Genomic DNA, 21,260 nt, shown 5'->3' with positions numbered 1-21,260 from the left:
AGAAAGTTAAATACTTGGGGATTAACATGACAGCAAAAAATGGGAATTTATTTAAAGACAACTATGAAAAATGCTGGGCTGAAGTGAAAAAAGATCTAGAAATTTGGTCAAATTTGAAGCTTTCACTGCTGGGCCGTATTGCTGCGGTAAAAATGAATGTGTCTTTCTTCTTTTTTGTTCTTCTCTTTATCTTTGCTGTGTTGTGCCTCAGGTTCTTTTTATTTATTTTTAATTGTTTTTATTAGATTGGTCCAAGGTCTCATACACACCTTGTGTGTTGCTGCGGCGGTAGCTGCAAACATTGTTTCCCACGGAAAGGTCAGCACAAAGTAATACGCAAGTGAGCAGACCTGATGAATCTCTCGTATCATCGAACTGCAAATGAGAATTACAAATGGGGAACTGGATGTAATATAAAGCTAGCTGGCCAACCTGAGCTTTGTGATCACATATGGTTCCAACATGTTGCTCTGCAAAAGACATTTTGAAAATATAACTCATGGAGGAAATGTAATTTCCAAAGCAGAGTCCATTTTATCTACAAATCAGTGTGGCATCTCTCATGGACTACTATACAGTGGTACCTTGGGTTACATACGCTTCAGGTTACATACGCTTCAGGTTACATACTCCACTAATCCAGAAATAGTGCTTCAGGTTAAGAACTTTGCTTCAGGATAAGAACAGAAAATCGGGCTCCGGTGGCACAGCGGGAGGCCCCATTAGCTAAAGTGGTGCTTCAGGTTAAGAACAGTTTCAGGTTAAGAATGGGACTTCCGGAACGAATTTAGTACTTAATCTGAGGTACCACTGTAAATTCATTCCGGGGGTCCGTCCACAACCTGAAAAGTCCATAAGCAGAGGTGCCGCTTCTGTGCACACACATGGCATGATTGAGCGTGCATGCGCATGCGGCAAAACCCGGAAGAATACACTTCCTGGTTTGCCGCATTCATAACCTGAAAGTTCCATATCCGGAGCGGTACATAACTAGATGGTCCACTGTATACTTAACAAGTACTTTTTCAAAAGCTGTTCATACTCTGTAATTGAACTGCTTTTGTTCGTCCTTAACTAGCATAATTTAAGAATTATTTTCCTCCATTTGGGAGGGGGCAAACTTGCTTATATAACTCGCTATCATACTGAAAGCTCTATATAACTACAAACAGAAATACACAAAACCAGTCACTAAGAACAAAACAAGCATGTTTGAAATTATCAGCAGAAAGGTGTGGCGATCTCCACCCATTCCATGACTACCACTCATAGTTGCTCTGCCTACAATAAAAACACATACACACATAGTGACATAGCTTTATAAAAGCAATCCAAGACTAAAGGTTGCCCATGTTTGCTGCTTCACACTCAGCATCCTTTTTCAGGGTGCTTTTCTACATAAGCAACTAAGGAGTTCTTGTTTCAATTAGCTTTATCAAGTGAATGCAAAAATCTAAATTACAAATGTTTCTCCTCCACTAACAGTGCAAGAGGCTCCAAGGTGATTTAAGCCTCCCGAGGAAACACTAAATTGCACTGCAGTGGTTTTACAAAAGCATTACAAACCAACCATTACTGTTAATATGCTGGAAGGTATGCCGTTGTTTCTCTGCTTACAGGATTGCTATCGTAAAGCACAGCTTAGGAGAGAAGGGAGCAATAAGGAAATCAGTGTACTGGCACATAATTTTGTACTAAAGGAGGAGAGAATTAGAGAATTATAAAAGCAATCAAGACAGAAAAAAGATCTCCAGTTCTGGAAAGAACTAGTAAGTGCGGCACTAAGAACACAAGGAGTGCTGGATGAGGCAATCGGTTTCAGCATCTTGTTCTCTTTAGGAAGCCTGCAAGCAGAACCCGAGGGCAACAGTACTCTCCCTTCCTGCAGTTTCCAGCAACTGGAATTCAGAAGCTTACTGCCTCCAACAGTGGAGATTGAACATAGTCATCAGAATTAGGAGCCAATGATTGCCTTATCCTCCCTGAATCTGTCTTTTCCTTTGTTAATGCTATCCAAGTTTCTGGCCATCACAGCCTCTTGTGGGAGTGGACTCCATAGTTTAACCATGCGCTTGGGAAGCAGGAGAGAAGAAAGATATCCTAAAGAAGACATGAAGAAGCAGAAGAAAAGGAACAGAGCCAAGAAACGCAAGAGTGGACCTAAAATTTCCTACATGGTTCTCAAGAAAGGAGTAACTAATTCATCTTGCCCCTTGCCCATAAAGCACGAGGCAAGCCATCTTTTCCTACTAAGTTTGGGGCCTATTGGGATGAGAGGTGGAAGTTGAATCATAAGGTGGAGGAAGCTCAGGCAGAATGAGGCAGTTACCTCAGGAAGCTTATTTTGAGTATCATGAAAAGGCAAATTGCTCATTATTTCATTTATTATTGTGCCCCCAATGAGATACTTTTATGGGATTCTCTGCTGCAAAGTGCGGAAATAACTTTTTCAGCCATGACATTGATGCAACTGATTGGTTCTGCTACAAGAAACATGGCAAGATGTCTCCATATTGCTTAACGGATACAAATGTCACTCAGACAGCCACTCCCTCAACAAAAGGTTGTAGGGCTAGTGGGGGTCTAACATGTTTCCTCCACAAAGTTGAATGCAACTACAGCAGCCGTGATTCCATGCAACCCGTTTGCAACTGCTGTCTTGGTTATAGTTCTGAAAGTATGTTTAATGCTGATTAACGTCTACATACCACTTTGTCTACAACAACAACAAAACTACTGTAAATACTATCTGGACAGAACTAGAAAATTATATAGAATCCATCAAATCCCTATGTCCTACTGCAGTGTTTATCATTGCAGGGTATTTTAATGCACACATGGGAGTCAACAATGTAAATTTGTACTGTACACCCATTACAATCAAATTCTGGAACCAGATATTTACTTTGCCAGAGGTACCTCCCTTCTGTCTAAAGATCATGGGCTTTGTTTAGCCCAAGTTATAAGGCGGAGGGACTTGCTAATATTAAATGGTATGATAGAGGGCGATTGGCCTGGGGAATATACCGACTTTACAAAGCATGGAAGCAGTGTGATAGATTATATTACGACCTCACAATTTGCATATTAGTTTGTCATGGAGTTGGAAGTGGGCCATAATACTGAAAGCGATCGTTTACCTTTAACAGTGGTACTAGTAGGCCCAGTATTTAATAATTCTTCCTCCAAAACTCAATCTGTAATGCAAACTTAGGTGTGACTGCAGGCAATACTATTAAGTGGACCCCAGTACTCAATCTAGCACTGACCCAGCTTCTTCATACTGCTGACTTAAAGGCTATTCATACTGCCATTATCTTAGCTACCTCTGCTGCTGCGCCTATGGATTTATTTAAGATCTTGAATGACAGGTTGCAAGACCACTTGAGAACTAAGATCAAGAACAGTGGCTCAAGAAGATCAGTGGGATCTTCCAGGTGGTTCGACAAAGAGTGCAAGCAAGCTAAAACCCAGCTGAAGAGAGTTTACAGTAAATATAGGAACTCTAATTTACCCCTCTTAATTAATGAATATGTTTCCCTCAGACAGAAGCATAAACTTCTGCTAAGATGGAAAAAACAGAAAGCCTCTCACAATAAGGCCATCTCCCTCTTCTGGTGTACAACTGATTGGTGGAAGGTTCCATTTGTATTCCACTTCTGACAGCAAAATATCTCAGGCCAGCCCAGAAAGCTTACCAGGATACCCGACTATGGCTCTGTGTCAAAACTGAATGGGATGCAGAACATACAATATGAAACGGCAAGCAACGTACCTTTTGGCTCCAATCTTCCTTTGTCATTGTTGAGTTGTTTTCTTACAGGTGTCTGCTGTACTGCTGATCTTGCCATCTTTGTTTTAGGAATAAAAGCATAAAGGGATGAACCAAGAGATTATCTGGTTGCCTATGAAAACAGGATGCTGGACTGGATAGGACTTTGGCTTGATCCAGCAGGGCTTTTCTTAGACACCTTCCCCGGGGCAATTGAATCTTACTTAAGCACTAATTACAGGATAGTATAATCCACTGCACTTGAGGCAACTGGATGGTTTGGGTGTGGCTAGGCAGGCTGTGTAGCATACAGACAGCTCTGTTATCCAGACAGTAATACCCAGGGGGCTTCTTCTGCCTGCTCCCAGCATTTGCCACTGTGGGGGACTGTCTCAGTTTGCCAAACGGTAGGGATGCCCCTGCACCAACTTGTCTGGAATTTGGGTTGCTATATGTTGGAAGTTTGGTACTTGGGCAAGGCCCGATACACCCCAGAACCTGAGACACAAAGAGCAAAAACTTACGGTTTCTTCCTGAGCTGAGCTTTGACTGTCACAACAGGCTATGCTGGGCTTCCAATGCAGGAAGAAGGAGCTACACAAGGAAAAAGTAAAAAAGTCTTGTGGCATCTTACAATGAAGCCTTGCTAATTTATTATCACACACGTTTTTGAGGACAGTTTTTGAATTTCCTGATGTCATGTCACATGACATTAGGTGATTCAGCTTCAAAGGAAAAACTGGGAGCAGCCTCTAAACGCATTCCAAAATCTTCCTTTGTAGTCCTGGCTTTGATTTATGCCCCGCTACCACAATTCCTACTAAATGGAAGCCTCACTTTGGGCAGGGATTAGTTCTGCTCAGTGCCAAGTGCTGCCAATTCCAGTTCCTATTCCTGCTTGCAGAGACACAATCAGAAGTTCACTGTCACTTGTTCATTTGAGCCACACCTTTACCTGCCCTACACCTGAGATCAGAGATATGCGTCAGATGGGGGGGGGGGAGAAGATAGCCATACATATGAATACCTGAGATTGCCCAGACCCAGTCTACACTGACCAGCAGTGTCTCTGCATGGTTTCAGGTGGAAGTCTTTCCCAGTGCTACCTTGGAGATGCCTGGGAGAAAAGCTGATGACTCCTAGGGACTGAAGCAGTTTTGTCCCCCCCCCCCAAGTATTTTTTGAGGGGGCCAGCCACTCTCAGTTTAATAAATAATAATAATAATTTATTTATACCCCACTCATCTGGTTGGGTTTCCCCAGTCACTCTGGGCAGCTTTCAACAGAATATTAAAATACAATACTGTAGTCTATTAAACATTAAAAGCTTCCCTAAACAGGGCTGCCTTCAGATGTCTTCTAAATGTCTGGTAGTTGTTTTTCATAGGATGTTCAGCTCTGCCCCTAGCTCCATACAATATCGCATTGGGCCCTCTCAATCCTCTGGAGAAGCTGGCACCTCTGCCTAGGAGACTCTCAGACCTTTTACATTCAAAGCGGTTGTTCTAACACTGAGCTACAACCATTCCCATAACACTTTTTTTTTTTCTGCATTACATCAACACTGCTATCACTCTGGGAATTGCAACAAAGGAAGGCACCAGGAGTACCTGTATGGAGTAGAAATGCATTGTTGTCTGGAACAGGAATCCATTGATTTACCTTCTCATTTAAATCAGCTGAGGCAGGATGGGGAGTGAGAATCTGGTTAATAACCCCAACAGCTTATATACCCTCTTCGTTGAATGGGAACTAGTTCAACTAGAGTGGGGGGGTCAGCAAATTTTTTAGCGGGGGGCCGGTCCACTGTCCCTCAGACCTTGTGGGGGACCGGACTATATTTTGAAAAAAAAAAAATGAATGAATTCCTATGCCCCACAAGTAACCCAGAGATGCATTTTAAATAAAAGCACACATTCTACTCATGTAAAAACACCATGCAGGCCCCACAAAGAACCTAGAGATGCATTTTAAACAAAAAAGACACATTCTACTTATGTAAAAACACGCTGATTCCCGGACTTTCCGCGGGCCGGATTTAGAAGGCGATGGGGCCACGGGCCTTAGTTTGCCTACCTATGATCTAGAGCAATGATGTCTAATCCCAGGTAATTGAAAACCCATCACATAAAACAAGCAATTATGCCAAAATATCAGCACTAAAAACTTTTCAAAATGCATCATTTAGAAAGCATTCAATTATCTTTAAATTAATGTCCTTCAGAAAGTACTTGTTCTCTTAAAATCTACAGAGCTAGGTTACTTGGCATAGCATCCCACCCACTCTGCAACTCCTATATTCATAGTTCATTACCTAATAGACCAAACCAATTTGCAGAGTTCTTTGGAACTCCAGAAAAAAGCAGGATTTCAGTAGCAGCCTTAGTGCAGGCTTTTTCTACAGTCACTGTCCTATCAGCTCAGGCCTTTCTCCTCCTCTGCATTGCAAATGGATTCAGGTGCAAAGACTGGAGCCAAGATCCATTCTTAAAGTCACACAGTTTCTGGGAGTTGAAAGACTAGGTGCAAAGGGTTTCAAGGCTCCAATACCTTTAATACAGTGGTACCTCTGGTTACATACGCTTCAGGTTACAGACTCCACTAACCCAGAAATATTACCTTGGGTTAAGAACTTTGCTTCAGGATGAGAACAGAAATCATGCTCCGGCGGCATGGCGGCAGTGGGAGGCCCCATTAGCTAAAGTGGTGCTTCAGGTTAAGAACAATTTCAGGTTAAGAACGGACCTCCAGAATGAATTAAGTACTTAACCCGAGGTACCACTGTACAGGGATGGGGAAGCTACAGCTCCCATTGTGCTTGACTGTTGGACATACCTGGCCGGGGCAGAGGGAAGTTGGGAGTCAACAACAACTGGAGGATAAAACTCATAATATAGCTACCAGTGGCAATGCCTCAAAGCATGGAATGTTCTTTACCAGAGCTGTAAATCAAACATGACTGTGATGACTTTGTTAAGTAAGAGGTCACAGGTTCCCACCCCTATTTCACTTGTTACGTAAATGACAGAATTTTTATGTGCCATAAAAGGGTGTGGAGGGCAACTGCAGCTGTAATTCTGGCCCCCTCCCAACCTTCTACAACTTTTAAAGGTACAGGGAAACTGTCCTTTGCATTTAATCATCTTTGCTGACTCATCACAAATCTCATTCTTGAAAGCAATTTTTTAAAAAGGTCCATCTGAGTGAGTGGTGAACATGCAAATTTGCTGCTTGTTCTACAGCTCTGCAAAGGACAATTGGGAGGGTTCATTAGATCAGTTCGCATGGGGTGGAACAGATGTGAAAAGCAGTGTTCCTATTTTCTTCAAGTGTCCCTATTTTCCAGGGATGTCCCTGGTTTAGAGAAGCCATCTCAGTTTCTGATTTGATCCCATAATGTCCCACTTTTCCTTAGGATGTCCCTATTTTCATTGGAGAAATGTTGGAGGGTATGGAGTTATCCGACCCCTGAGCCATCTGAAAGCAATCCTGTATAGGGAAGTTTCTTTTAAAAATGTTTAATGTTTTATTATGTTTTTACATATGTTGGAAGCTGCCTAGAGTGGCTGGGGCAACCCAGTGAGATGTGTGGGGTATAAATAGTAAAATTATCATTATGGAATGGGACATCCTTATTTTCATTGGAGAAATATTGGAGGGTATGGAAAAGCCAAATTCATGAATAAAGAACATAGCAGAGCTAAAAGGCGTACTGTTTTTTTATAAAATGTTGATGGTGTACAGATGTGGCTCTAATCTTTGATCTGATATTAATACATTTGCACTTGTTTTTTTCCCTGGCCCTGCTCCTATGCCAAGGCTTCTAAGGCTAAACGGCTTGAGTTTCCATCATGCTTAGGGCTGCCAATTGTTTTAACAGGTCCTGCTACTGTTGTTGTTATTGGTGTTTAGTCGTTTAGTCATGTCCGACTCTTCGTGACCCCATGGACCAGAGCATGCCAGGCACTCCTGTCTTCCACTGCCTCCCGCAGTTTGGTCAAACTCATGCTGGTAGCTTCGAGAACACTATCCAACCATCTCGTCCTCTGTTGTCCCCTTCTCCTTGTGCCCTCCATCTTTCCCAACATCAGGGTCTTTTCCAGGGAGTCTTCTCTTCTCATGAGGTGGCCAAAGTATTGGAGCCTCAGCTTAAACCTGACAAACAGAAAGTAAGTAGCTGGAGCTTTTTCTGAAGCCAGGAAGAGCTTCATCTGCTAAATTTGTGTGTGTCAAGTTGTTCTTAAAGGCAGCAGAGCAGGGACAGTGAAGCTGGCAACCCTAGCATTCACTGGTGAATTCTTTATTTGTTCAATCTAAAAGGACATAAAAGAGGAACCCAACAAAGATTGCTAAGCAGTTTACAACCAGGTGAGGTGTCAGTGTGACCTCCAGTTCAAGAGAAAAGAGACAAGCAGAACCGGCAGCTGCCTCAGACGGTACCCAAGAGAAGTGGCACTGAGGAAGAAAAGGAAGCTGCTGACCCAATGCTGCTTTGCATGGTGAGGTTGCCATAGCTACTTCCCTTCTTTGTCCTCAAGGTGCCATGAGAGCAGCAAGCCTATTCGCCAAGCTCCCAGAGAGCAGCAGGACTATAAGAGAGCAGCAAGCTACTGCCCCACTTCTGCCACAGCTTCACACAGTGCCTACGACAATCCTGCCTTATAAAGTCCAAGTGGGGCAGCAGCTTCCTCTTCCACCTTGCCATCTCCTCCTCTGCCTGCCCATCCTTTCACTTTCTCGCCTTCCTTCTGCTTCCCACCACCTGTTTCCTTGATTTTTGCCTTGGTCACCTCCTCCACTTGACTTCGTATTTCAAATATTACAGGACTAAAGGTAAAGGTAAAGGGACCCCTGACCATTAGGTCCAATCGTGGCTGACTCTGGGGTTGTGGCGCTCATCTCACTTTATTGGCTGAGGGAGCCGGCATACAGCTTCTGGGTCATGTGGCCAGCATGACTAAGCCACTTCTGGCGAACCAGAGCAGTGCACGGAAACGCCGTTTACCTTCCTGCCGGAGCGGTACCTATTTATCTACTTGCACTTTGACATGCTTTCGAAGTGCTAGGTTGGCAGGAGCAGGGACCGAGCAACGGGAGCTCACCCTGTCGCGGGGATTCGAACTGCCAACCTTCTGATCGGCAAGTCCTAGGCTCTGTGGTTTAACCCACAGCGCCACCCACGTCCCTATTACAGGACTACAATGGATCTATTGCATTCATGTGCCCCCACTTTCTAATCCCTTGAGCTCTAGGTGGTGTGCATGGGTTCTGCCCCTCATAATTTAATTCTCACAACAATCCTGTGAGGTAGGTTTAGGCAAAGTGTGTGTGTGTGAGGGAGGGGGAGAGAGAGAGAGAGAGAAAGAAAGAAAGAAAGAAAGAAAGAAAGAAAGAAAGAAAGAAAGAAAGAGAAACTGGCCCATGAACAGCATGGCTGAGTGGGGATTTGAAGTCTGGTCTCCCAGGCCCCAGTGTAAACACAACACAACACAACACTGCAGAGTCAAGTCATCCCTGACCACTGGCCCTGCTGGGAGCTGGTGAGTGCTTGGTGCTGTACAAACATGGAAAATGTCCTAGTCAGGTTGCATGAAGGGTGTGGGTTTTGTGGTTCGCCTTAGGCACCAAAGCGCATTGGGCAGGCCCTGGAGGCAAGGAAGCAGTTGTGAACAAGCTTACTAGAGAGTAAGTCCAATTGAACTCCATGGGACTCACTTGTAAGAGTAATCAATTGCAGGGCCAAGGGGGGCCCATGTGGTCTAGAGCGGCATTCCAGTATGTAATTTCTCAGGTTTGCAGTCAGAAATTCGTTTTGGTTTGAGACAGCTCAAATTCTTTATGCCCTCTGTTGGTTCTGGTCAAACAGCTTTTGCAGGTTTTTGAAACTCTACAAGAAAAAAGTGCAACTCCTGTTTTTCAAGGGCAAAAGTGGAACGGGTATGCATTGTATATGCAATCACCTTTCAAAAGGGCTTCAGCTAAAACTGTATCCATCCTGTGTTAATTTATGGCTTCATTTGAACGTGGCCTCATGGAGTGTTCTCCACCAGGGGGCAGAACAGTGCTGTGAATGGCGCAGGACGGACATAATTAATTGTGGAAAGCCACTGTTGGACTGATAACTAGTGGCTTGCCATTATTTATAGCTGTTCATCAGCTATCATACCACATTCTGCCCAGAATGACTCTTCAGTCTTAGCCAACTCGTTTTGTAACGTTGTTGGCTGGGAACGGTTTTATAACAGTTATAAAACAGATATTGGCTAATGCCAGTATCTTATGGTGCTCTAGATCGAAGCAGGATTTGGCGTCCCAATAAATCCTACATACCCTTAAAAGTAAAACTACACAAAAACATTGTCGAATGCGGGGGGGGGGGTGGGTTTGGATTTTTCTTTCATGGGAAATCCTTTTGGGAACCACCTAATTTTCACCTCTGCTATTTCATTTGCTTTTTTTATTTTTGTTTTTAAATAAAGAGCTTTCATTTTTAGGGCTAATTCAGAGTACTTGCATGCTTTGGTCCTGTACGACAAATAGCAAGCTTTTAGGGTGTGTGTGTGAAGGTTGTATTTGGGGAAACTGTACAAGGAAAGCTGCCTCCCCTTTTAGTGTCATGGCCCTGATCTAATCCCAGGCCAAGCTCCTAGAATGGCTGCTTTTAAATTTAAACAAACCAAGAGATCCTATCTTGACTCTCCCACTGTTTCATTTAATATAAGCCCTGAATTATTCAGATATTTACAATGCAATCCTAGGCATATCTGCTCAGAAGCAAATCCTACTGAGTTGAATGGAACTTACTAAGTGTGTAGGGATAGGAATAAACCCTAAAATGGAATCTGGGTAAGGAAGGGATAGTGGCGTTTTAAAACTATTCCTCTTTCCCCCTTATCCCTTGCCTTCTTAATTAATATCTCTGGCATTTCTCATTTGCAGTGCCATTTCCCCATAAAAATAGCTGGAAAACAGCATGGGGGGGGGGGGCAATACTAAAAAAAAGTATTTGGCCCCCAAAATCAAAAGGCCCCAAAAGAAAAGCTCGACAATTTTTCTGTCTGGATTTACATTGTTTGAAATACGGCAAATAATGATAATAATGATAATAATAATGATAATAATAATAATAATAATAATAATAATAATAATAATATGGTTGTGGGCAAGATTCCTGCATTGCAGTGGGCTGGACGAGATGACCAACAATGGTACTTTTCAACTCTGTAATTCTATGCTTCTATAAGCAACAAAAGCGGTTAAAAAAAAGCTAGAACTTTTGCGGCATGAAAAATAGCAAGATTTCAACAGGAAGTAACTGGTGGACACTGATTATAAACAAAATAGTATGTCTGCCCTGAAACTTCTGTAGCTGCCAGCTATATTGAAAACAGAACTGTGTATAACTGCCTTGATACCATGATGAGCACAGATCACAATGAATGCACAATGCAAAGGATATCTGGAGGGGCCCTTGGGTGGCTGTATGTCACTGGTCTTCATCTGGTGGCCTGAGACTCACTAGTGGCCTGCAGCCTGATACTGTTGAATGGTCTCTTTAAATTTGAAGGTTCATTACTGTTCCACAAGATGTGTATGTCTTTAAGGGCCAGAGCAAATAAAGTGACCCAGGTTTACAGCTGTGAAACAGTATAGCAGGTGCTGCTAAGTTGTGTTAATTAAGCTGTGTCAGGAATTGGGTATAGTATATAAAGAGCAGCAGCTAGCTCTCTCAGTACCCTGGGGGTTGTGTTGGTGGATGGGTCATGCTTTTTGATATGTTTAGTGTAAAAGGAGCTTTTGTTATTGTTATTAAAAGCTTGTTAAAGTTATTTTTGAGTTCCTTGTAATGCGTGGTCTCCCCAGCAAGCTTTCTGCAGTGCAACTAAACTGTAAATAGCCAACATCTTCAAGCTGGGCTGCAACAGGAGCATGACCACCATGCAAAAATATGGCAAAATATTAAGAAATGGGTCCCCCAAAATGCAGGTTTGGGTTAAAAGTAGGTCCTGGTTCTTGAAGAGGTTCAAGATAACCTGCTCTATGCGACCTCATGCCAGACAAGTACAGCGGTTTGAAAAGTGAGATATTCTTGCAGCGGAAGGAATGTGAAGGAAGATGTGAGAAAACTCACAAGCGTTTTTGGTGCAGTTTTTGGATCATACTTGAGTGGCGTATGGAGGTCATTGGGTTCAGTTAGGTCTGCATCCTCATAGACAGGCAGAGTTTTTCATTTAATCTTTTCTTTGCTCCTGTAAAGTTCCTATGCTGCTGTTATGAGCTGAATGCACATTCCACGCTGCCAACGATCTGTACAGAAGTTGCTCTTTTATTTGAGTGGAACCTAACAGAAACAGCTGGCTCTGGCTTGGGCTGGGGAATAGAGCCACTCACGGACAGAGGTGCCAGCCTGCTGCTCTAAGTGGCTGTCAGAACGTGTTCGCTACGCCAAGGGCAGCGTCTGGCAACTGCTGAGTTCGCACTGTCACAGCCAATGTTAGAAAAAGGAAGACGAGAGGTAGATCAAGAGGTGCCATGTCTTCTCCCATCCTGTTCCTGCAAGCTGAGATGATCTTTATTCTGGTGCACGACAAGAAAATAATAGTGAGGACTAGGGAAGCAGCTAGACCCCCACTAGAGCAGCAACCAAGGAGAATGTGAATTAGGCTGTTATGAGAAGGGTAATGGGCTCAAGATGGACAAGCCTGGTCCAGCACATCTTTCGTTAGGCAAAGATAGCTGTTTTGGACTTAAGTAGTTATCCAAGTACACTACAGCACAGGCAATATGTTGCTATGGGAACTAACCATATTAGGAAACTCTTTTGGAAGGAGAGAGCCTTTTGGGAATCAAGATTTGCCATCCCTCCGCTGAGGCTGATGTCATCAGGCTGTCTGTGGGTGAAAAGGAAGACAGCAGTTTGAGACAGACTAAGAATGAGACTAAGAATAGACTAAGGCAGACTAAGAACAGGGATGCGGGTGGCGCTGTGGGTTAAACCACAGAGCCTAGGGCTGGCTTGATCAGAAGGTCGGCAGCTCGAATCCCTGCGACAGGGTGATCTCCCATTGCTCGGTCCCTGCTCCTGCCAACCTAGTAATTTGAAAGCACTTCAAAGTGCAAGTAGATAAATAGGTACCACTCTGGTGGGAAGGTAAATAATATACAGTGGTACATCAGATTACAGACTCTGCTAACCCAGAAATAGTACCTCGGGTTAAGAACTTTGCTTCAGGATGAGAACAGAAATCGCGCGGCAGTGCTGGAGGCCCCATTAGCTACAGTGGTACCTCAGGTTAAGAACAGTTTCAGGTTAAGAACGAATTAAGTTCTTAACCCGAGGTACCACTGTATAACTCCTGTTGGTCATTTTTTTAATGCCACTCCAAAGACACATTTATTTACACATTGGGCTGAATTGGGCTGTACTTGAAAAAAAAAAAATCTTTAGCTGCTGCAGGATTGCTGTTTTGTGGGTTTTTTGGGGGGGTAAGTGTGTTTTCATGCTTTGTAAATCACCTTGTGAGGGCAAAGTACTCAGTAAGGCATCATCATCTCTCTCTCTCTCACATACAAAATCACATGTTATCTGGAGGGTGGGAAGGAGTAAGGTATGCTCACACTCATTGGGGCAGTTGTGATTGAGAAGAAGCACTGGCATTTTAAAACACATTAATGTTTTGTTTAATAGCAGCAGCAGCAGCAGCATCAAACCTGCTCTTTCAAAGACAGGTTTGCGTTTTACTAACTTCTGTTTTACTAATAACTTTCTGTTGGGAAAGATGGAGGGCACAAGGAGAAGGGGACGACAGAGGACGAGATGGTTGGACAGTGTTCTCGAAGCTACCAGCAAGAGTTTGACCAAACTGCGGGAGGCAGTGGAAGACAGGAGTGCCTGGCGTGCTCTGGTCCATGGGGTCACAAAGAGTCGGACACAACTAAACAACTAAACAACAACTACTTCTGTATAGTTTATCGGAATATTTCCTCTTCTTGGCAGTTCCACACAATTTTATCTTAAATTTTGTGTAAATGCAAAACCGGCATATAAATCTGTGTCTTTATCCAGGAAATCATCAGTTGGTTCTGAAGGCTGATGGAAGGCAAGATGGGACAGATGATGATGATGATTACCAATCATCAAACAATGTGAAAAAGAACATGATTCAGAAGTCATTATAAAAATACTGGGATGGGTTTGCTTTGGAAAAGTTTGCTTTGGAAAAACATAGCTGTGTGTCTAATCTGTTTCCTTCCCATTTGCTTCAACATTTTTAAAATTGTTTTTAAAAACGCCAATCATGAGCTGTTGGTTTTGTAGCCTGCATTCTTGTAGGCGTGTTTTTCTTCTGTTGCAGGCAATTCAAATAAAAGTAATAAATTACACTTGTTTGGCTGTTGCAATCCTTTCAAGATGTTGCATTTTCTTCAGTAGATGTAAGGAACATATGGTGGAAGAAACATCTGTGGTGAAACATTTTTAATGTTCAAATTCTGCACGCAGATGATCCCCAGATGGAGTGATGTGTGTCCTTTTGAAGGCAGAGTCTAGCCCTTTATGGAAGGAAAGCCTGTTTAAAAATGCCCAGTTCTCTCTTCTTCGTGTAGGCCGAAAGAGCAAAATTTTCAATTTATTGAAAGGATAGGGAGCTTGTGACTCCCCAGGTGCGGTTGGACTGCAGTTCCCATCATCTCTGTCCATTGACCACGCTGGTTGGGGTTGATGAGGCAGAATATTGACTAGATCTGGAGCAGGGGTCAGCAAACTTTCAGCAGGGGGCCGTTCCACTGTCCCTCAGACCTTGTGGGGGGGCCGGACTATATGTTGCCATGATTATGACCCACATTTTTGGCAAAAACCTTTATTGGGACCAACCCCAACGTTGCCCAAATGTGATTTGGGGGTATTATCAGAAATATGAATTTGGAGAACTGTTATATAGGTGATATAATGAAATTCAGTTAGAGAGGATTCGATGTAATGAGAATTAGGTATTTGAAGAAACAATTTTTGTGTTTAGTTTATTGTAGTGTAATGTGTTTTTCTTTGTTGTGTGTTTTGTTATGTTATTTTTGTGATAAATGTGGAAAATCAATAAAAAAATTTGAGGAAAAAAAGTGATTTGGGGGGGCTGTTCCCTCATACACCCACGCTGCTTCCTTTGTGTTTTATGCGTTGACAGTTATTATTTCTCTCGTAAGGCGGGGTGGGGGGCTGAAGTAAGAGCACCATTCCTGTCAGCCCTGGAGAGCGTGTGTGCATGCGTGGGTGAAGGGAAAAGCCGTTGGCCACGCGAAGTCAGGCCGGCGCCGCTCAAGCAAAAACGTTCTTTTCCCCGTGTGCTGTTTACCTTTCCATGGCTCGCACCGTGTAGCCAATGAGCGGCCTCCCTAGCAGAGCGCAGAACTGCTTTGGAGTGCAGCCACCCAGGCGCTCCCCGCGTCCCCCTGTGGGGACCACCGCCACAGACACTGGCGGGCGTTGCTCCTGAGGTGCCTCTGAGCCCCTGCCGCTGCAACTGCCCTTCCTGAGGTCAGTCGCCAGCAGCTCCATGGTGGAAATCCGAACTGTAGCTCCTTTCCCTCTTCCCCACTCCCCACCCCAGAAGAAAAGATTGCTGCATGCACGCAACAGAAGAAGGGGCTTGTCTTGAGCAGCCACCCGCCTCACTTTTGATCCCCAAGCCTGCCATCGCGAGCGTGCAATGTCGGCTGCTTGGATTCCCGGACCGTCCGTGGGCCGGATCTAGAAGGCAATTGGGCCTGATCCGGCCAGCGGGCCTTAGTTTGCTGACCCATGATCTGGAGGGTTACACAGGCTCCCCACCCCTTGGTTATTGCCAGTGACTGCTGATGCTACATTGGTAGGGTGGAAGGCAGGGTGACCAAAAGAATGGATGGAACCATCAACTTTGATGGCCAACAAATCAGATGGCTTTAAAAGAGGATGGGATATCATTGGCTGCTAGAAGGGATGGCTATGCTCTGCCTCCAGAGGCAGCAGCTCACCTGAATGCAGAATTGTATGAACTCAACAGTTTCCATCAATTAACGACATCTGTTAAGTCTAGCCAGGATGTAATGTTTCCAAATGACCCATTTCTTTCACATTTGGCCTCTGACTTCTTTATCTAAGACATTAAATATGAAGAGACAGCAGATTGTGCTCACATGCATTTATATTCTGTACATTTTTCAGAACACCAAAATGTCCTATGCAGATGGCACACAACTTTCTTAAGTGGAGGTGTTTTTTTAAAAAAATCTGCTCATGATAGATGCATCATTTCAATTTAAAAAGTGATTCACCATGTTTGAAACGAAGCACACATATTGCATGACTCATGCTACCGGCTGCAGCTTTTTCAAAGAAATTTTCCAGAATGACGGAAACTCACTGTTAAGGGATGTATTCCAACCTTCACTTTTCATTCCTGGGGCAGCGGAGAGAGGAGTAAACAACCCTTTTAACAAAAAGAATTAGGAGTGTGGTATCTGGTCAATTTGTGCTACAAATGATTGCAGAGATTAATCACGTGCATTTGCAAGCTGAAACAACAAATATTCACCCTTCTACTGCAAGCAGCAGTCCAGTGGTGAGCATCCAAAGGCCTCTGCTTTGCACCCATCCTAACGGTGGCCCATCGCTCGGTCGCTAATGAGCTACGGAAAAAGTGGTGTCTGTGGCAACAGAGCCCACAGGAAGGCCACTGGAGGGGATGAAGCTGAAGTACTAATCTGCCACTTACTTCTCAAAAAGAAGAATTAAAGAAGAGCATTGCTTGCTCAGATCAAACTAATTCAGCACTGTATTTCCCATGGTAGCTGTAAAGCCAGCTATGAAGGCAATAGCTTTCCCCCTGCTGCTGTTTCCAGGATGTGAAAGTTATCATTATGGCCCTACAGTAACACGGCTACTTATCCTCCATGCATTTATTTAACCCCACTTGAAAGCCGTCCAGTGTAGTGGCTGCTATCACACCTTGTGCAGTGACTTCCATAACTTAATTATGTGCTTTGTGAAGAAGCACCTCCTTTTGCCTGTTCTGAATTTGCCGCCAATCATTATCATTGGTTGAACCCAAATTCTAGTATTAGAAGAATACATCTCTTTCCACGTGCCCCCCTCCAGTGTACACTGCATTCTCCTTGGGGCAGGTAACTGAATTTTTGCTTATGCTATTCTGTAACGCATCATACACTTTGAAGGCGCTGCACAATAACAATTTAATCGCTAAATTTCTTGGTCATGAATTAAACACGTTCTTGCTGGATATTATTTGGTAATTACCAATACTGCACAGCGGACATAAGCACACAGATAGCTTTGACCTGAAAAAGCTTCCTATTCCAACACCAGTTCATGAAACTGCAGTGGCACAAACAATGACCACTTTTAACATATGGAAAATTCCTGGAGTGTGTGTGTATGTTGTGAGTGTGTGTGTGAAGCTATTTGGCTGTGTGCATTTCATACTGTAATTTTGTCAGTACATGTGCTCTTATCTGTGGGTGGACTATTTTTGTCACTCAGAAATGTGATAGTTTGAGCCCCAAGAAATAATATATCAGCTACTGCAGATGACTCACATAATTAGATAATTTTGTATCAGGACGATTGCTTGATCTCTGAATTTTACTATGAAATTATACTTTCAACTGAGGGCTCATCCACATGCTTGTCCCGTGTTCGAGTGGTTTCCTGCTTGACCCACAATTTCTAGGCACAGGTCCAAGACATTTTCCACTTGCCCCGCTCCTTCCCAGGGAAAATCTGCTCTTTGGCGCTATATTGTAGCAAACGTCAACCTGGAGAAAATCCAAATTGCTTTTTGCTCCGAATGAGTGCTAAAGAGCAGTTTTTCCCAGGGGAAAGCATCAGGACAAAAGGGACTGTGGATAAGCCCTGAGTTGAGGAACTTCCACTGATTTAAATATATGAATGTAGAAGAAACCATATAAATAAATAATAGCATTATGAAGTGGTTCTCTGTTAATAGAGGAAAGTCCTATATTTCAAACAATATGACTGGATATGAATAAGAATACATCTGTGTTCTGCCACAACAAAAAATCAGGTTGGTGTTTGTATATCAAAAAACCAATCTAGTTCTATCCATGGCAGAGGAAGGTATCAGTATGTACTTGGATGCAGCCATACAAGTTTTCAAAACTGTGCAGCCAGATTTCTTCCCTAAAGCAGATCAAATAAATATGGCCTTATGCCTCATTTGTCTTATTCTAAAGCCAGATGAGTTTGCATCCCTTCACAGAAGGAAAAAAAGAGCAATTTCAAAGCTATTTAAAAAGCAGTGTCAGCCAGCCAATAATCATCCCAGAGCACTGAGACAACCAGCTTAACTAAATATTTATCTGAACAGGATTTGAAGGTGCTCAACTGACAACCCTATAATATACTTTATTTGATCTATGAACAGTGAAGTGAAGTCTTGACAGGCTGAATCCCGTAAGCCACGACCGAAAAATAGTTGGAGTAGACACTAGAATTTTCAGCTTAAAGGTAAATCAAACATGGTTGAAAATAATGATTGAAAGGGGTGTATATTTCTCAGATCATGTATACAATGTACAATAGATAACTTTAGGCTAAGAACACCATGTGAATAGCAATCCAGAGTTGTTAGTCTTAAATGTTAGTTTGATGTTCCTGCACAATTTTTGAAGTATACATATGGCTAAAACATCCTGAAGCTCAGAGACAGAAGTCACAAGCAAAACAAAAATGGCTAAGTTTACTGTTCTCAAAGAATAAATGAGTGAAATGTAGCTGAAATAAATAATTAAGAATAATAATTTATTATTTATACCCTGCCCATCTGGAATTCAAAATTGACACCTGTAGTTATGTCCTCAACATGCTAGCTCTCTCCACATACCCTGTTTAGATCACACAAGATTTCACTTAAAGGAAAATGATTCCCCCTTCCTGGCTGAAGAATATATGGATAAATGGTAGAATGTTGTAATGAAGAAAGATTTCTAACTGATAGTTACAGGGCAACATATTTGCTGTGGAACATTCTCTTAATGATTCATTCTCTCAGGAATGAGTCATAACATCCCTTCCAAAACTCATGTAGTTTATGAAAACATTTTGGATTCTAACAATGGATATCCTTGTGCTTATAATCATTTTTCTGATAGATTAATCTTAAATATTCATGCAACAGTAATGTATACTTAATATGAAGAATACTGTACCAAGAATCACTGCTGGACTTAACATTTTTATACCTGATGCAAAATGACTGCTCAGGACTGGAATTCATTTAAAACAAAACACCACGATTCAGAGATGGAGGACAATGGAGGCAAGAAAATGAGAACCAGCTGCCTGCACCAAGTACTTCACAATGCTTCATGGTAAGCCTATCATTGACAACAACGTGAAACAATTAGCAAGATGTCAAAAACCTGATGCTGAGCTGAAACTGCCATGCATTCTAACAGGGTTGAATGTAGAATGTCCCAATGGTCAGGGTGTTAAACCTGTGGCTTTGATCTGAATAAGGTGTTAAAATGAGATTTGTTCGCTCATTTGAGAATACTACACTGTAATTTTTTCTGTGAAATGTTACCTGAAAATAATGTATGATTTTCTTTCTTTTAGTTAATTTAATGAAATAGTGGGTGCGATCCAGACCCAAACTAAGCTCTTTTAAGTCCAGCTGGTTGAAGGAGAAGAGATGTGAGCACTTTCCCCCCTTTGAAATCAATGAAATTTAAAAGTTTTTACTATGGGGCCAGGCAGGTAATTCCCACACAGTCATCTCATACAGGGCTATGAAGTCAGACTCCTTGCTGAAGGAGTGCATTTGTGTGAATTGCTTCTTCCACCAAAGGTTGTGCCAAGGTTGCTTTTAGAGTGGCAACATTTCTTCAAGCTGCTGTTGTTGCTGTCACACACACATATACCCTCCCCTTCTTCCAATAAATAAAATGTAAGGCTATTATTGTGCAACCCCTTTGGAAGATGTGCAGTGCCATTATCCTAGGTTTGCATGAAGTCAAGGTGGGGGTAGGAAAGCAAAAGAGAAGGCAGGTTGAACAACAGTGTTGACTATGGCATGGGAATGAGAAAGGAAGGACACAGAGAGGAAACATGGTGGCTTAAAACAATGGAAGTTTGGGTAAAGAAGGGATGGAGAAGAAAATGGCAGTTTTAAACAATGGCAGACGTTTGGATACAGTACCTTCATACAAGAGAATATTTTAGGGCTACACATCTCTGTCACTTAAGGCAGCTGAGGAATGAAAAAAGGAGAAGTTTGAGTACAGTGAGGATGAAGAAAGAGTCAGAAAGAGGGGAGAGAGAGAATGTGTGTGTCTGATCATGGGCATAGCCGAGGGGGGCAGTTGCCCCCCCTGGATCTAGTGACACCATAGAAATAACTAACTGACCAATCAAATCAGTTCTGCCCCCCCCAACAAAAGTCCTGCCTCCCCCAACAAAAATCCTGGCTACGCCCAAGTGCATGATTACATACATCCATATGAGTTGGCAGTTCAGACCAAGTAGGTCTTCCATGTGGGCAGAACCCACCTGGAAATGCACCCAAGGAGAAAAAAGGCCAATGGCATGCAAGGCTGTCATCAATACTTTATTTTCAATCTTCTAATGATTATAAAATCATTATAAAAACCTGATCCAAAACACCCACCCACCCCACTCACACATGAAAACAAAGACCACCACAGCCAACCACAAATGAACAACCCCAACCTCTCTCATCACCAAAGGAACACAAGTGAACAGCAAAGAACCTACACAAGCAACGCTGACACTAAACCCTACACATAGTAAGTAAAATAGAAACATCGCCACCCGACCCCACCCCCACCCATCTTTCCCTCCCCTCCACCTCTTTCCCCCTTTTCTTCCCAACAAATGAAACTGATTTGTAAAAGTGTTACATGAAAAAAATATATACGAGAGATATTGCGCACACTTTTGTAAATCAAGAAAATCTTAAATAAAAAAATGATTATAAAATGAACACTAACATTTGACTTTTGAAATATGAGTTCTTAATATAAGGTCAGAGTTTCTGACAGATAATATATATTAACCAAAGCTTTGTTTGATGTGATGTCTTATTTAATTAGATGGAACTAAAAGTTCTTTGGGCCCTTTAGTCCAAATCTCAGGAGGCAGCAGGTTCAGCAGGAGTTCTGAAACATTTCAGATATGTAACCACAAAATAGAAGTTCTAGGAGTATTCAGCCTACTGCATGCTCTTAGTGATTTATAGGCTACATTTGGCTAGGTGATTTTTATTACCGCTGGGGAAAAACACAGCAAGATTTTACCACGAGAAATATAATCTGAAAGGCCTGGAAATGGTGCACCATCAAACAAATGCTGGCAATGCCTGTACGCTGCCCTGAATTAACAAGTTAAATCCACCACTGCAAGTAGGTCTTTAATTAGTTTGTTCCACCTGCTTTGTACATTCTGGACACTATGCTT

At 42.7% G+C, this 21,260-nt stretch overlaps 2 long non-coding RNA genes across 2 annotated transcripts; both read right to left on the bottom strand.

Annotated features, from left to right (window-relative positions):
* Nucleotides 1–931: 931 nt before the first annotated feature.
* On the bottom strand, nucleotides 932–10,782 carry LOC308480299. The gene is made up of 3 exons (XR_013988009.1): nucleotides 9,488–10,782; nucleotides 4,297–4,366; nucleotides 932–3,851 (listed from the first exon to the last, which is right to left on the bottom strand). It is a non-coding gene; the product is annotated as an uncharacterized lncRNA (long non-coding RNA).
* Nucleotides 10,783–12,080: 1,298 nt separating this feature from the next.
* Nucleotides 12,081–12,993, bottom strand: LOC308480342. Its single transcript, XR_013988060.1, has 2 exons — nucleotides 12,577–12,993; nucleotides 12,081–12,349 (listed from the first exon to the last, which is right to left on the bottom strand). It is a non-coding gene; the product is annotated as an uncharacterized lncRNA (long non-coding RNA).
* Nucleotides 12,994–21,260: the final 8,267 nt, after the last annotated feature.

Source organism: Podarcis pityusensis (assembly GCF_964106645.2).
Source record: "Podarcis pityusensis genome assembly, chromosome: 6".
In the NCBI taxonomy this organism is placed as follows: domain Eukaryota; kingdom Metazoa; phylum Chordata; class Lepidosauria; order Squamata; family Lacertidae; genus Podarcis; species Podarcis pityusensis.
The sequence above is the reverse complement of the archived record's forward strand: the minus strand, read 5'-3'. Positions and strand labels throughout refer to the sequence as shown.